This window comes from Aegilops tauschii, chromosome 7 (assembly GCF_002575655.3).
Source record: "Aegilops tauschii subsp. strangulata cultivar AL8/78 chromosome 7, Aet v6.0, whole genome shotgun sequence".
Classification (NCBI taxonomy): Eukaryota; Viridiplantae; Streptophyta; class Magnoliopsida; order Poales; family Poaceae; genus Aegilops; species Aegilops tauschii.
Window position 1 is genome coordinate 611,874,325 of NC_053041.3, and position 14,616 is coordinate 611,888,940.

At 46.6% G+C, this 14,616-nt stretch overlaps 1 non-coding gene across 1 annotated transcript; it reads right to left on the reverse strand.

Moving 5' to 3' along the window:
* Nucleotides 1-534: 534 nt before the first annotated feature.
* On the reverse strand, nt 535-673 carry LOC120970105 (small nucleolar RNA Z247). Its single transcript, XR_005764851.1, has one exon. It is a non-coding gene; the product is annotated as a small nucleolar RNA Z247 (small nucleolar RNA).
* Between the last annotated feature and the right edge of the window lie 13,943 nt (nt 674-14,616).

The window sequence follows — 14,616 nt, forward strand, 5'->3', positions numbered from 1 at the left end:
TAGAAGCTTGAACAATGTGATGAATTTCCATACCTCCACCGCTTGCGGTGTGAATCTGATCGTTGTCGTGGTATCTCTCGCAGAGAGCGAGCTTTTCTAGCTCGTTTGTGACATGGTCCGTGGCACCAGAATCCGCATACCAGACCGTGTCACCATCACCTTCTCCTTGCTCCCGAATCGCAGCAGCTGCATGACGTGCATCAGGTACATAATCCTCATCATACCGGTGCCAGCAGTCAATGACTTCATGGCCCGGTTTCTTGCATAGCTGGCACCTGGTTCGGCGAGAGTTGGAGGAAGAGCCGTGGGCGTTATTGTTGCTGTAGCCGCCACCACGATCATTGTTGCTGTAGCCGCTACCACGATCGCCCGCACCAGAGCAGGCTGGACCCTGGTTGTTGCCACGCCCGCCATAGTCGCCACCGCTGCTGTTGCGGCCGCGCCCCTGGTGACCGCGTCCACGCCCTCGTCCACGGGACGCAGCGTTGGCCGAAGACTGACGCGGATTCATCCCTTGGAGCATACTATGGCAGGCGTCGGAGCTCAGAAGCTGACTGTACAATTCCTGAACTGAGACGGGCTCGAGCCGTGCCGCGAGCGCTGAAACAACGGGGTTGTAGTCGATGTCGAGGCCGGACAGGATATGGGAGGTGATCTCAGCATCACCGAGCGGTGCACCGGCGCATGCAACTTCATCTGTAAGAGCTTTAATCTTTCCAAGATATTCTGCCATGGTTAGATTACCTTTTTGCACATTGGTGAGAGCAATTCTTGTGTTGATTGCTTGGGCTTGAGTTTGAGCAGCAAACATGGCATGGATATGGCTCCATACCTCGGCCGGTGTCTGAAGCATCACGACCTGTGCAAGGACCTCGCTGGACAGGGACCCCATCAAGTAACCTTGAAGCTGCTGCTGCTGTGCGTACCAGAGGTTGCGGGCGTAGTTGACGACCTGCTCCCCCTTCCCCTCATTGGTGACGGTGAGTGTGGCCGGCGGTACTGGGCTCTTGGCGTCGAGGTAGTGTTCCATCTGTGCGCCCTTAATCTGGGGTAGCACGATGGCCTTCCATAGCAGGAAGTTGCTCCTCGTGAGCTTCTCTAATGGCGATGATCCGAGAGTCATGGTGGAGGTACTACTGGAGGGTGCGAAGGTCGAGGATGATGCGGTGGTGAGCGCACTTGAGGTGCTGGAAAGCGCGGAGGTGGTGGTAGACATGATTTCTCAGAAGCTAGATGCGATCTCCTTCAATCTATGAGGAAGACGCTCTGATGACCATGTAAGATTGATTGGAAGCGTGTCTACCCCGTAGGGCCGCGGTGGTTTATATTGATTGATGGCAAAAGCCTGCCGTGGCGTACAAGCACAGGACGATCGCTAGGATTCATCCAGATACACGAGGAAAGCAAGAAAGAGTTCAAACAGAGTTACAGGAGGCGTAGAGTTATAGGAGGCGTAGAGAAGTCTATCTCTACTTTGTCTAACAAAATTATCATCCTTGCCAGGTATAACCAATATGTGTCGGACCTAGGTTTTTGAAAGCTGAATAAAACTGTTGCTTATTGATGATTTGGTGCGGCATACAAGAGTATATAAGAGGGTACAAACCGACTTGGGGTAGGGGTACAAAACTGACTTGGACTAGAAGTCGTATACCATAATGACTACTCTAACATCCCCCCGCAGTATCAACGGCAGGCTCGACGACGTTGAGACTGAAACAGGTATCTTGAAACGGCTTAGTAGGCAGTGCCTTGGTGAAAATGTCAGCAAACTGAGCCGTAGAGGGAACATGAAGCACCCGAACCTGACCAAGAGCAACCTTTTCACGAACAAAATGAATATCAATCTCAATATGCTTTGTGCGTCGGTGTTGAACTGGATTGCTAGTCATGTAGACTGCTGATATGTTGTCACAGTAGACAATAGTGGCCTGCTCAATAGGCCTATGTAGCTCGGAGAGTAACTACCGAATCCAGATTGTATCTGCAACGGCATGTGCCACAGCGCGATACTCAGCCTCGGCCGACGAACGTGAGACTGTAACCTGTCTTTTCGAAGACCAAGAAATCAAATTGTTACCAAGAAAAACACAAAAACCGAAAGTGGACCTTCGAGTGTCAGGACAACCAGCCCAGTCTGCATCAGAGTATGCGGTAAGCGAGTTTGGAGAAGAATTATTGAGGTGGAGACCATGATTGAGAGTTCCTTTTAAATACCGAAGAATGCGTTTAACATGATTGTAGTGAGGAACCCGGGGATGATGCATATAGAGACATGCTTGTTGAACAACAAAAGAGATTTCAGGACGAGTAATGGTGAGATATTGGAGAGCACCTGTTAGGCTACGATAGAGAGTAGGATCGGAAAAGGGTTCACCGGTAGCCGAAAGTTTAAAACTAGTATCGACAGGAGTGCGAGATGATTGACAGTCAAGCATACCAGCACGATTAAGAATATCAAGAATATACTGGCGTTGGGAAAGAAAAAGGCTGGAGGAATCTCGAACAACAGCAATGCCTAAGAAATGATGAAGGAGTCCTAGGTCAGTCATAGAAAATTCAGATCTAAGAAGAGAGACAATATGATCTAAGAACTTTTGAGAGGAGGCGGTAAGAATGATATCATCTACATAGAGAAGTAAATAGGCAGTGTCAGAAGTTTGATGATACACAAAAAGACAGGTGTCGGAGAGAGATGGAGTGAAGCCTATTGTTTGAATGAAGGAGGAGAAGCGTTGAAACCAAGCTCGTGGGGCCTGTTTAAGACCGTAGAGAGATTTCTGAAGAAGACATACATGAGTTGGAAAGGATGGATTTTCAAAACCCAGAGGTTGCTGGCAGTAGACAGTTTCTTGAAGGGAACCATGGAGGAAAGCATTTTTCACATCAAGTTGGTGAATGGGCCATGAAGAGGAGACAGCAACACTAAGAACGGTGCGAATGGTGCTAGGTTTAACAACAGGAGAGAAGGTTTCTTCGTAATCAATTCCTTGTTGCTGAGAAAAGCCATGACAAACCCACCTGGCTTTATATCGTGAGAGGCTCCCATCGGAGTGGAACTTTTGGCGAAAAATCCATTTGCCAGAAACAATATTTGTATTGGGAGGACGAGGAACAAGTTGCCAGGTGTTGTTTTGAAGTAAAGCATTATATTCTTCTTGCATGGCAAAGTCTTCGCTGAGGCCGACGACGACGATATTGATTAGCTGTGAGTCGCTAACTGTATCGCCGAGTTCGCGGAGCTCATCGCCAATGGTCTTAACGCGCTGGCAGAACAGGTTCACCGGGGCGTCTCCTTGCACCATATTGCAAAGCTCGGTGTGGAGAGCGTTTTTCCGAGCGTCGGTGTTGCTTTGGAAGAGCTGACGGAGGGAGTGCCAGATGTTGGCAGCGGTGGCGCCGTCGTGATCGAGCATGTTGAAGATCTCGGTGGTGATACGGGTGTAGAACCACTGGACGATCGCGAGATCGTCTTTCAACCATTGCGGATCGTCGGGGCGGGGAAGACAGTTGGGGGCAACATGCGAGCGCAGGTTGCAGCGGCCGAGGTGGAGATCGAAGAGATGTCTCCAATGGTAGTAGTTGTGGGCGGCGAGATCAAGAACTATGGGGGTGTAGGGGCTGACGTCGGAGATTGTGTCAGCAAGAGATATTGGTGCGGCGAGGATGGGTGCAGGGTAGTTTTGTGGAGCTATGGTGAGGGCCGAGAGAGAAGCGGCCGCGGCGTTGGCAGCCTTGGCGATGAGTGCGGCCCGGCGCTCGAAGTAGCCGGGCGGCGGCGGCGGTGGCGTTGGCGAAGCCATACCCTAAACCCTGGGACCGGTATCTGATACCATGAAAGCTGAATAAAACTGTTGCTTATTGATGATTTGGTGTGGCATACAAGAGTATATAAGAGGGTACAAACCGACTTGGGGTAGGGGTACAAAACTGGCTTGGACTAGAAGTCGTATACCATAATGACTACTCTAACAGTTTTCACCCAGGAACTCGAGACCAGGTGCTTGAATAGCACCATCATCGATGTCACTAATGCATTGTCGCCACCACTTTTCTATGATCCCTGCAGCTACGTCCATCATGGACCACCACTACTGCAGAACCATCCCTTTGCGGCAAGTCATCGTCCATTGTTTGCATATCCCCATGAAGTCATCAACCAACATGAAGTCTGCTTGATGATCTGGCAGAAAAACTTTTTTTGTGTGTGGCTAGACCTTGGTCGATTAAGACTTAACCAAGTCTCAGTCGAGTGACAAAACATATTTAAAAGTAAAAAATGAAAATGAAAAGTTTGCATGAATCTCCATGTAAGATCCCATAAATATATCATCGCCTGAGACTTGGTTAAGTCGAGATTTAGCAATCCCTTTATTTAGATGTCTGATGGAAAAAACTTGACCCGTGTGATGATGAACTTGATGATCTTGATGCAAAAGAATACTTCAGTGCCAACATTCGTGCGATGTGTTGTATGCGCGGCCCATCCTACACAGTCCGACTGTAGTGTCGGGAATGTGCTCTCTCCCGTTCCCGCAATATTGCACCAAGCAAACCACAACGGAACAAAACAAAACGCGAAAAAAAATATAGTTTGTGGTCTTTGGGAGTTTTTACTTATATGCAAATAATAACATTAGATTAGTGATAAAACTAATTCACAATATGGTTATCTATGATCTCTTACTTACAAATGTATCGAAAACTACTGAAAATAATAATAATAATAATGATAAAATAAAATACGAAGATGTAAACTACATTAATTTTTAAGTGAAAAGAATATAAAATTATTTTGACTTCGACCAAACTAACATGTCGCATGCTCTCATATAGCAACCAAATCTGGAAAATGTTGCTCAACCGGAGTTCACGAAATAACATTATCTACCGTGACACAAAAAATACTTAATACTTATAAATATATTAAATAATGACATTACAGATAATTGTAACTTGAAATAAAAAAGATTGGACCTACAAATATATGTAATTAATTTTTGATCAATCATAACTTGGTGAACGGTAGGTAAAAAAAGAACATTTTCAAATAATATATCCAAGTCTGGTCACATTGTATCATCGGCAGAAGGTGGCCATGGTGTACGAAATTCGTGGTCGCAGAAGCCCCACGGAGCTGCATCGCGGTGGTGTCGTATACCATGGCGGCCTCCTCAACGATGTTCAAGGTGTCGAGCTGCATCCGCACGCATTTGTTCGGGTCACGGATCTCAGTCGTGTACTTATCCACGGCCGCCGCCGTACACCATGAAATTTTGGCTACAATGGAGGATTCGACCTCTTGGAGTTCAACTCCACCCATGAATAATATCCTTATGAAGATTCTGATAAATAATATTTTATTTGTTCGGTAATTAAGAATTATATAAATTTTTTCAATAATTAGAATTTATAAAAGTTTCATATTTATAATAAACTCTTCTACTTTTTGATAACTAAGTATGTTTACTAAGAGTGCAATTTGTTTAAACTTAAACAATGGCGAGCCAATTTTTTCCAAAACTCAGACCACATTTTGGTAGATTTGATGTTGATTGCCAAAGTTAGGTCCGTAGTTAGAAATATTTTGCTAAACCATAGTTTGAGAGATACAAAAGGTGAAACAAAATAATATTTCCCCAGTTAACTTATTTCTTTGATAGTCTTTATTTGTATGCATTTAAAATCACTTTAGTTTCTTTTTAAATACCTAGAGGCTTCTCTAGTGCATAATGATCTAACAAATATCGTGAGATGTGTTTATACTGTAACGAGATAGAGAATTACGAAGTGTTTGCGATATGTACAATTAGTTTGTTCTAGAAATATTTTTTCGTTTTTTCTTGGTTCTGTCAACTATCAAATATGCCCATGCCAGGTTAATAAACCAATTGGTACGGCAATGACTATGCATGCTACCCCAAGAGAAAACGCCTCGTAACATCTATATCTATACTACCAATATAAAAAGACTCAAAGGGGCAGATCCAATTAATCTCGGCCATCAAATCATGTCAATCCAACGACCTAGACTGCTTCAATGTCGAGCGCTCAACACGTTTAGCTTGCAATTAATTTCATGTCAAATATAGTGCTAACATAATAACACACAAATAATATCCTACTTAATGTCAGCTTCAAGATTTTCATCAAAGTGGCCACTAATCGGCTCAACACGGCTGCAGACCATGTTGTCCGACCATCTCAAACTGCTTTCATGCAAGGAAGAAATATACTCGATGGAGTAGTGATCCTACATGAGACTGTTCATGAGATGCATCGAAAAAACATGAGTGGAGTAGTTCTCAAGATTGATTTTAAAAAGGCCTATGATAAGGTCAAATGGTGCTTCCTTCAACAGGCCCTAAGAATGAAAGGATTCTCCGATAAATGGCGCGAGTGGATCCAAAATTTTGTTACTAGAGGTAGTGTGGCCGTCAAAGTAAATGATGACGTAGGCCATTACTTCCAAACGAAAAAAGGACTACGCCAGGGCGACTCCATGTCCCCAATGTTATTTAACATTGTTGTTGATATGTTGGCGGTTCTGATTGAGTGCGCTAAGCAGGATGGTCAGATTGCAGGAGTAGTGCCACACCTAGTGGATGGCGGCCTGTCCATTTTGCAATATGCCGATGATACAATTGTTTTTATGGAACATGACCTACACAAGGCTTAAAACTTGAAACTCTTGCTTTCGGCGTTTGAGCAAATGTCGGGCCTTAAAATCAACTTCCATAAAAGTGAATTGTTCTGCTTTGAAGAAGCCATTGAGGCGGCGGCTGATTATGCCGACCTGTTTGGTTATGCACAAGGCCAATTCCCAATTAAATATTTGGAAATTCCGATTCATTACCGTCGTCTCACAAATGCGGAGTGGAAATATGTAGAGGAGCGTTTAGGGAAACGATTAAGCAGTTGGAAAGGCAAGTTGCTCTTTGTTGGAGGACGACTGGTCTTGATCAACTCTGGTCTCACAAACATGGTTCTCTATTTGCTTTATTTTTTCCAACTCCTAAGAGGGGTCTTGCAAAGACCGGATTATTTCAGATCCTGATTCTTTTGGCAAGGAGACAACAAAAACAAAAAATACAGACCGGCAAAATGGAGCGTGGTTTGTAGGCCTAAGAACAAGGTGGCCTTGGCATTCATGACCTGCAAGTCAAGAATGATGCCTTACTTAGTAAATGGTTGTTCAGACTTCTTACTGAGGATGGTGTTTGGCAAACCCTGTTGCGCAACAAATATCTATGCCAAAAAGCTGTGTCTCGGGCCTATTGGAAACCTGGTGATTCACACTTTTGGGCAGGTCTAATGGCGGCAAATAAACATCTTTTTCGCTTTGGATCTTTAGCGATTAAAGACGGGTCTGAGATTCGTTTCTGGGAGGACATCTGGCTAGGCAATGCCAGTCTCCGGGAACAATATCTAGCTTTGCACCGCATTGTTCGCGATAAGAATGAAACTGTTGCACAGGTGCTCAGTTCCTTTCCACTAGATATTTCTTTCAGGTAGGATTTGATTGGCCCCCGTCTTGTGTCATGGCAACATCTTTTGTCCCGATTGGATACGATTAATCTGACACAAGAACGAGATGTGTTCTGCTGGAACCTCACTGCATCTGGGTCCTTCACAGTCGACTCGATGTACCGTGCGCTCACGCATTCAGAGGTCCTAGTGGATAATAACAAGAAAATCTAGAGATCAAAGATTCCACTGAAAGTTAAGATCTTCATGTGGTACCTTCGGAAGGGAGTGGTGCTAACCAAAGATAACCTCTCCCGTCGCAACTGGCATGGAAGCAAGAAGTGTGGCTTTGTACTCACGACGAGACAATCAGACACCTCTTTTTCCAGTGCAAGTTTGCATGTTCTACATGGTCAATCATCCAAATAATGTCTAATCTTTGTCCGCCCACAGATGTTGCCAATATTTTTGGTCACTGGCTGGATGGTATTCCTTATAGATTAAAAACGCTAATAAGGGTGGGAGCGTATGCCTTATTATGGTCGCTGTGGCTATGTAGAAATGGTGTGATTTTAATGGCAAGCACTCTCCTCCTTTGCAGGTTATTTTTCGTTGTACGCAATCGCTTCGTACGTGGTCTATGCTTCACCGACAGAGTTCCAACCGCTGTTCAAGGCAGTGTGTACGCAATTGGAGCGAGTGGCCATGGAGGTTTTTTCCCAACATGGGTGGCAGCATAACCTCCATATCGGCCCATCACATCCTTCAACATAGGCATAGTGACGGTCTTATTTGACTCTACTATTGCCGATATGTCATCTTTTTATTTTCTTTCAGACTATTTGTGTTTGGCTGTGTGCATCCTAACTATGCAGAGACCGGGTGTTACCCATCATGATTTGTATCTTCTTAATGCTATGTTTTGAGTTAATAAAGACGCCCTTTATCGAAAAAACTAATAGTCTTCGATCCGTGCACTCAGAAAAACTATCGCTTTTCCGGATCAATTGATCGCACCCCCAAACAACACACGAGGACGTGGGCTTCTACCATGGCTAGGGCTTGCTTGACGCACCGCATGAGAACACGCACGAAGAAGCGGCTGATCTGGCACTTGAACGCAGAGATAGAGCGGGCTGCAGGGGGTTGTATCTTGACGGTGACCATGATCGCAGAGTTGCATCATGGATGAGGATGGCCGCGGCAACTCTTCGACCTAGCTCGGATGCCAATGTTGGAAATTTATCTGTGGACCGTGCCACTCACAATGCATTACTGAGGTTAGGGGGTAGGGACCTTCTTATACTGTGTTTCCAAAAAGCCCACCTCTTATACAGATAAGATTCCTAGTCTTTTCAACTAGTTTTTCGGGATAGAGTCCAGATCAAATTACCAACCACGGTCATATTTGTCTGTTAACGAATTCTACCAGTTATGTCCCCGGAGCACGTGCCTGTGAGCAACGCGTCATAATAGAGTGTAAATTCCTCTAATTATGTAGACCAACATTAGAGCTGTAATCTAACTATATGATCTAGCTCCTTCCGATTATCACTGTACCCGGGTTATAAATACTCCCTCCGTCCCAAAATTCTTGTCTTAGATTAGTCTAGATACGGATGTATCCAACACTAAAACGTGACTTGGTACATCCGTATTTAGATAAATGTAAGACAAGAATTTTGGGACAAAGGGAGTAGTATATTATATTCCACTGATAATCGACCAGCTTCCTTAAGCATACAACTTAAATACATTCCAGCAAGTGATAATTCCATCATAATCATGTAAAGTAATTCCATGCATAAATACATGTATAATTCCATAACGAGGTATTCCGAATATTAGTAATTTCTTGTAATTTGAATATAGTTGCAGGACACATAATTCCAACACTCTCTGTTTAGCCTCCACCTCGCTGGGGGGTTTCTGCTTTGGACCTGTAGGACACCGAAGGGCACAGAATCAACCGAGTGGCATATCCCCGCACAACAACATGCCTTGCGGCACTCCGTCGTTGGCAGAGATACTTAGGCGTACATGATGTCAGCATGCCCTTGGTTTCTTCAGTTAGCACTTGATAATTATTCATCACTAAGCCGCGTATCTAGCGGTCAGTTGTTGGTATTTGCTCTAGAGGGAGGCCTACCTTCTAATCACAAAGACAACAAAAGATAATGTTTGCACTTGGGTTTTGCCTCGAGGGCACAACAAGGCACATACGTGGTTTATAAATCATAGATGACCCAAGCTGACTTCGAAGGGTTTCTCTCTCTAGATCCGATGGTTGACTTCAACTGGGAAATTCAAACTTTAAACTATAGACGACGACTTGACAAGGAGGGATGAAGGTACAATGATGGCAGTCACACATCTCATGTAGCTATTCGGTCGCGGAAAACTGGTGGCGGTAAGACATAAGTGAAGCCTATGGAGCAATCAGTCTCAAGCTCTGGGGTGAAAGCCAAGGTCTGATCTGAGTTGGTTATACTTGACATGACAATTTATTTGTGTCGTTACCCTGTTGAAGGCATTGCTCGAATATGCTCGGGCTAGTTTTCTGGGTGAGAGTTTAGATTCTAGCCTTGGATGATTTGATCCGGTGACAGTTTCTGGGTGAAATCTCGTCATCTATTTGGTGTCATCAGATGGTTGGTGCAGATATGATCAATGATGTAGTTTTCGATCGCGGATCTAATCGCTTTGTGGTTTGTTTTCCTCACCTGTACATAGCATTTGTCTTATATGGCTTTGGTATTTTCCGATGTGTATTTTGTGGGCGCGCGTTGGTGTTGGCTATATGCATCTTCGTTGTGTAGAGCTCAGGTGTGAACCTACTGTATTTGTATCCTCTTGATACGTCATCTTGAGCCAATAAATCCACCCTTTATACAAGGAAAAAAAGATCATCAAGAGTCATTCTTTGATGCACATGTTTAACGGCGATAATGCCCATGATTGGCCAAAATTTGCAAGAAAATGGACTACCGTTGTGACGCCCGGATAATTAAGCTACAGTGATTCTCCGCTAATGATGCACGTCACTTCGATTACTGTTGCTAATCTCGCGTTAGTTCAAAACCGATTCAAATTCAAAATTAAATTAAAAGCAAACATAAAAAATTCAAACTTTAAAACTAAAATGTTCGGGCCATGCCAAATAATGCATAGGTGATTATGGTGGTGAAACCAATTTTTTTTATGAAATGCTTAACTGCACTAAAATGATTTAAATAGTAGCAAACCTAATTATTTAAATGCCTTTACTAATTAGTAAAATATCAAAATAAATTATTTGGGGACTAGACTTTTTGTGACAGTGGACTAAATTGAAGAACTAAATGCTAAGTATATATTTTACAAAAACTAAAATAAAAGGAAATAAAACAAAAGGAATAAAAGAAAGGAAAAGACCCATGGCCAACTGGGCCAGACGGCCCCGCAGGCCAGTCCATTAACCAGGCGGCCCAACCGGCCCCACTCCCCTATAACCCCCCGAAACCCTAGCCGTTATCCCTCTCCTCCCCACTCTCCCCACGACTCCTCCCCTTTTCTCGATCTGGATTCGGGGCGCTCGGGCACCGACCCCGCGCCAGTCGCCGACGCCGGAGGCCACCTCACCGGAGCCTCTCCACCTCGACCACGCCGTCCTCGTCCACATCCCCGAACGGCCTCCACGAGCCCGCGTCGCCGACACGCCGAACCGCCGCCTCGACCTCCCCCATCCTCGACCACCCCTCGCCGGCCGCTACTTCCTCGTCCTCGTCGTCACCGTCGCCACCGCCGCCTCGAGCTCACTCTCGCACACCTGCAGGGCCTAGTGAGCAACCGCCCCCTCCCTTTCTCCTCTGCGCCTCTCGTCGTGTCTCTCCCCCATCGCCTCCCCCGTCCGGTCTCGTCACCGACCGCGGTCACCTCGCGCTGGCCGCGCCCAGCGTGCGTGCCCGGCCCCGTGACCTGCGCGCCCGTGCCTCGCCAGCTCCACCACGGCCCAACGCTCCCGGGCTGAGCTCCGACCGCCCTCGAGCCCCGCTGCAACTGCTCGCCGGCGAACGTCGTCGACCGGCCCCCGCTTCTGCTCGCCCCTGCATCGCCGCGCCCGCGTCGGCCTCCACCCCCTCCACGCCCGCAGCTGGGCGCCCGCGCCCTCCATTCTGCTGCCAGCTGCCGCCTACCTCGCCGGCCTCCCCTTCCATGCCCTGTCGCAGCCCAGGCCTGCGCCCGCCGTGCCTGCCGCCCCCCCACCGTCGCCAAACGCTCCGGCGCCCGGCATCGGACGCCCGCGCCAGCACCCTGGGGCTCCATCGCCCGTTCGGGCTGTGCCCTGCACCCGACGCCCGCTAGGCCTCTGTGCCACTGGACAGCGGGCCCCACCCCCAGAACGATTTTAAATAAAAAATAAAAATGAATTAATAAAATAATTAATTAATTAGTAAATTAATTAAGTTAAGTAATCTTGTTTAATTAATCTAATTAACTAGTTAGGTTAATTAAACAGTAATTAGATTAGCTAAATCCTAATAAATCTAAACAGAGTATGACAGGTGGGTCACACTGAACCCACACGTCAGTTTGACTAGTCAACACCTCTGTTGACGGCTGACGTCATGATGACGTCAGCACGCACTATTCTGGATAATATTGAATTAAATTAATTAAATAAATTCTAAAAATGATTTAAAACTTTAGAAAATCATATACAATAAACTGTAGCTCAGATGAAAATACTTTCTACATGAAAGTTGCTCAGAACGACGAGACGAATCCGGATACGGAGCCTGTTCGTCCGCCACACACCCCTAGCATATCGAACATGCAACTTTCCCCCTCCGGTTCATCTATCCAAAAACACGAAACACCGGGGATACTTTCCCGGATGTTTCCCCCCTTCGCCGGTATCACCTCTTACCGCGTTAGGGCACACCTAACACCGCTGTTTGCTTTGTCATGCATCGTTATGCATCTGTTTGCATTGTATTCATTGTTTCTTCCCCCTCTTCTCTCCGGTAGACTACGAGACCGACGCCGCTGCTCGTGCCCCGACCGACTACGCTGTTGACGACCCCTCCTTCTTGCCAGAGCAACCAGGCAAGCCCCCCCCTTGATCACCAGATATCGCCTATTCTTCTCTATACTCTTGCATTAGAGTAGTGTAGCATGTTACTGCTTTCCGTTAATCCTATTCTGCTGCATAGCCTGTCTTTGCCACTACTGTTGTTACCTTTACCTGCAATCCTACATGATTAGTATAGGATGCTAGTTTTCCATCAGTGGCCCTACATTCTTGTCCGTCTGCTGTGCTATACTATCGGGCTGTGATCACTTGGGAGGTGATCACGGGTTTATACTATATACTTTATACATTATACATGTGGTGACTAAAGTCGGGCCGGCTCGTGGAGCACCCGCGAGTGATTCACGGATTGGGGGCTGAAAGGACCTATGTCCCGACGGCCCTCTGGGTGGATCTTTGTGGCGGAGCGACAGGGCAGGTTGAGACTGCCTAGGTGAGAGGTGCGCCTAGCCCTGGTCGGTGTCCGTGGTTACATCAATTAACACGCTTAACAAGATCTTGGTATTTGATCTGAGTCTGGCCATTTGGTCTATACACACTAACCAACTACGCGGGAACAGTTATGGGCACTCGACGTCGTGGTATCAGCCGAAGCCTTCGTGACGTCAGCGACTGAGCGGCGCGCGCCAGGTTGGACCGCGTAACACAACTTCCTTTGAAATGGAGGTTGCTAGGTCTGCTCTCCGGCCGCGTACGCAACGTGCAGGTGTGCAATGGGCGATGGGCCCAGACCCCTGCGCGCATAGATTTAGACCGGCGTGCTGACCTCTCTGTTGTGCCTAGGTGGGGCTGCGACGTGTTGATCTTCCGCGGCCGGGCATGACCCAGAAAAGTGTGTCCGGCCAAATGGGATTGAGCGTGTTGGGTTATGTGGTGCACCCCTGCACAGAAGTTTATCTATTCGAATAGCCGTGTCCCTCGGTAAAAGGACGACCCGGAGTTGTACCTTGACCTTATGACAACTAGAACTGGATACTTAATAAAACACACCCTTCCAAGTGCCAGATATAACCCGGTGATCGCTCTCTAACAGGGCGACGAGGAGGGGATCGCCGGGTAGGATTATGCTATACGATGCTACTTGGTGAACTTACCATCTACTCTCTCCTACATGCTGCAAGATGGAGGTGGCCAGAAGCGTAGTCTTCGACAGGATTAGCTATCCCCCTCTTATTCTGGCATTCTGCAGTTCAGTCCACCGATATGGCCCTTTACACATATACCCTTGCATATGTAGTGTAGCTCCTTGCTTGCGAGTACTTTGGATGAATACTCACGGTTGCTTTTCTCCCTCTTTTCCCCCTTTCCTTTCTACCTGGTTGTCGCAACCAGATGCTGGAGCCCAGGAGCCAGATGCCACCGTCGACGATGACTCCTACTACACCGGAGGTGCCTACTACTACGTGCAGGCCGCTGACGACGACCAGGAGTAGTTTAGGAGGATCCCAGGCAGGAGGCCTGCGCCTCTTTCGACCTGTATCCCAGTTTGTGCTAGCCTTCTTAAGGAAAACTTGTTTAACTTATGTCTGTACTTAGATATTGTTGCTTCCGCTGACTCGTCTATGATCGAGCACTTGTATTCGAGCCCTCGAGGCCCCTGGCTTGTATTATGATGCTTGTATGACTTATTTTATTTTTAGAGTTGTGTTGTGATATCTTCCCGTGAGTCCCTGATCTTGATCGTACACGTTTGCGTGTATGATTAGTGTATGATTGAAACGGGGGCGTCACAAGTTGGTATCAGAGCCGACTGCCTGTAGGAATCCCCCTTCCACACTCCTTGGCCGAAGTCGAGTCTAGACATTGCAAAACTTTTTACTAACATGGCTGTGTGTCTTACGGGCCCACGTTGCCATTGGGTGGTATTAGGATCTTTTATTCCTCGACCTATACTCTGGGACTCTGATCTCTTTTCTATTCGGGTTAAATGATTTTTACTAACGCCGACTCTAGGTTCTCGTAACTACTTCCACCCGGAGAGCCCCTTACTCCAGATGATTACTTGGTGCACCGAAGAATTTCGAAGATACTCTCCGATGTTCTCTCGAGACTTTGTGCCCGTTGCTTTTTCAATT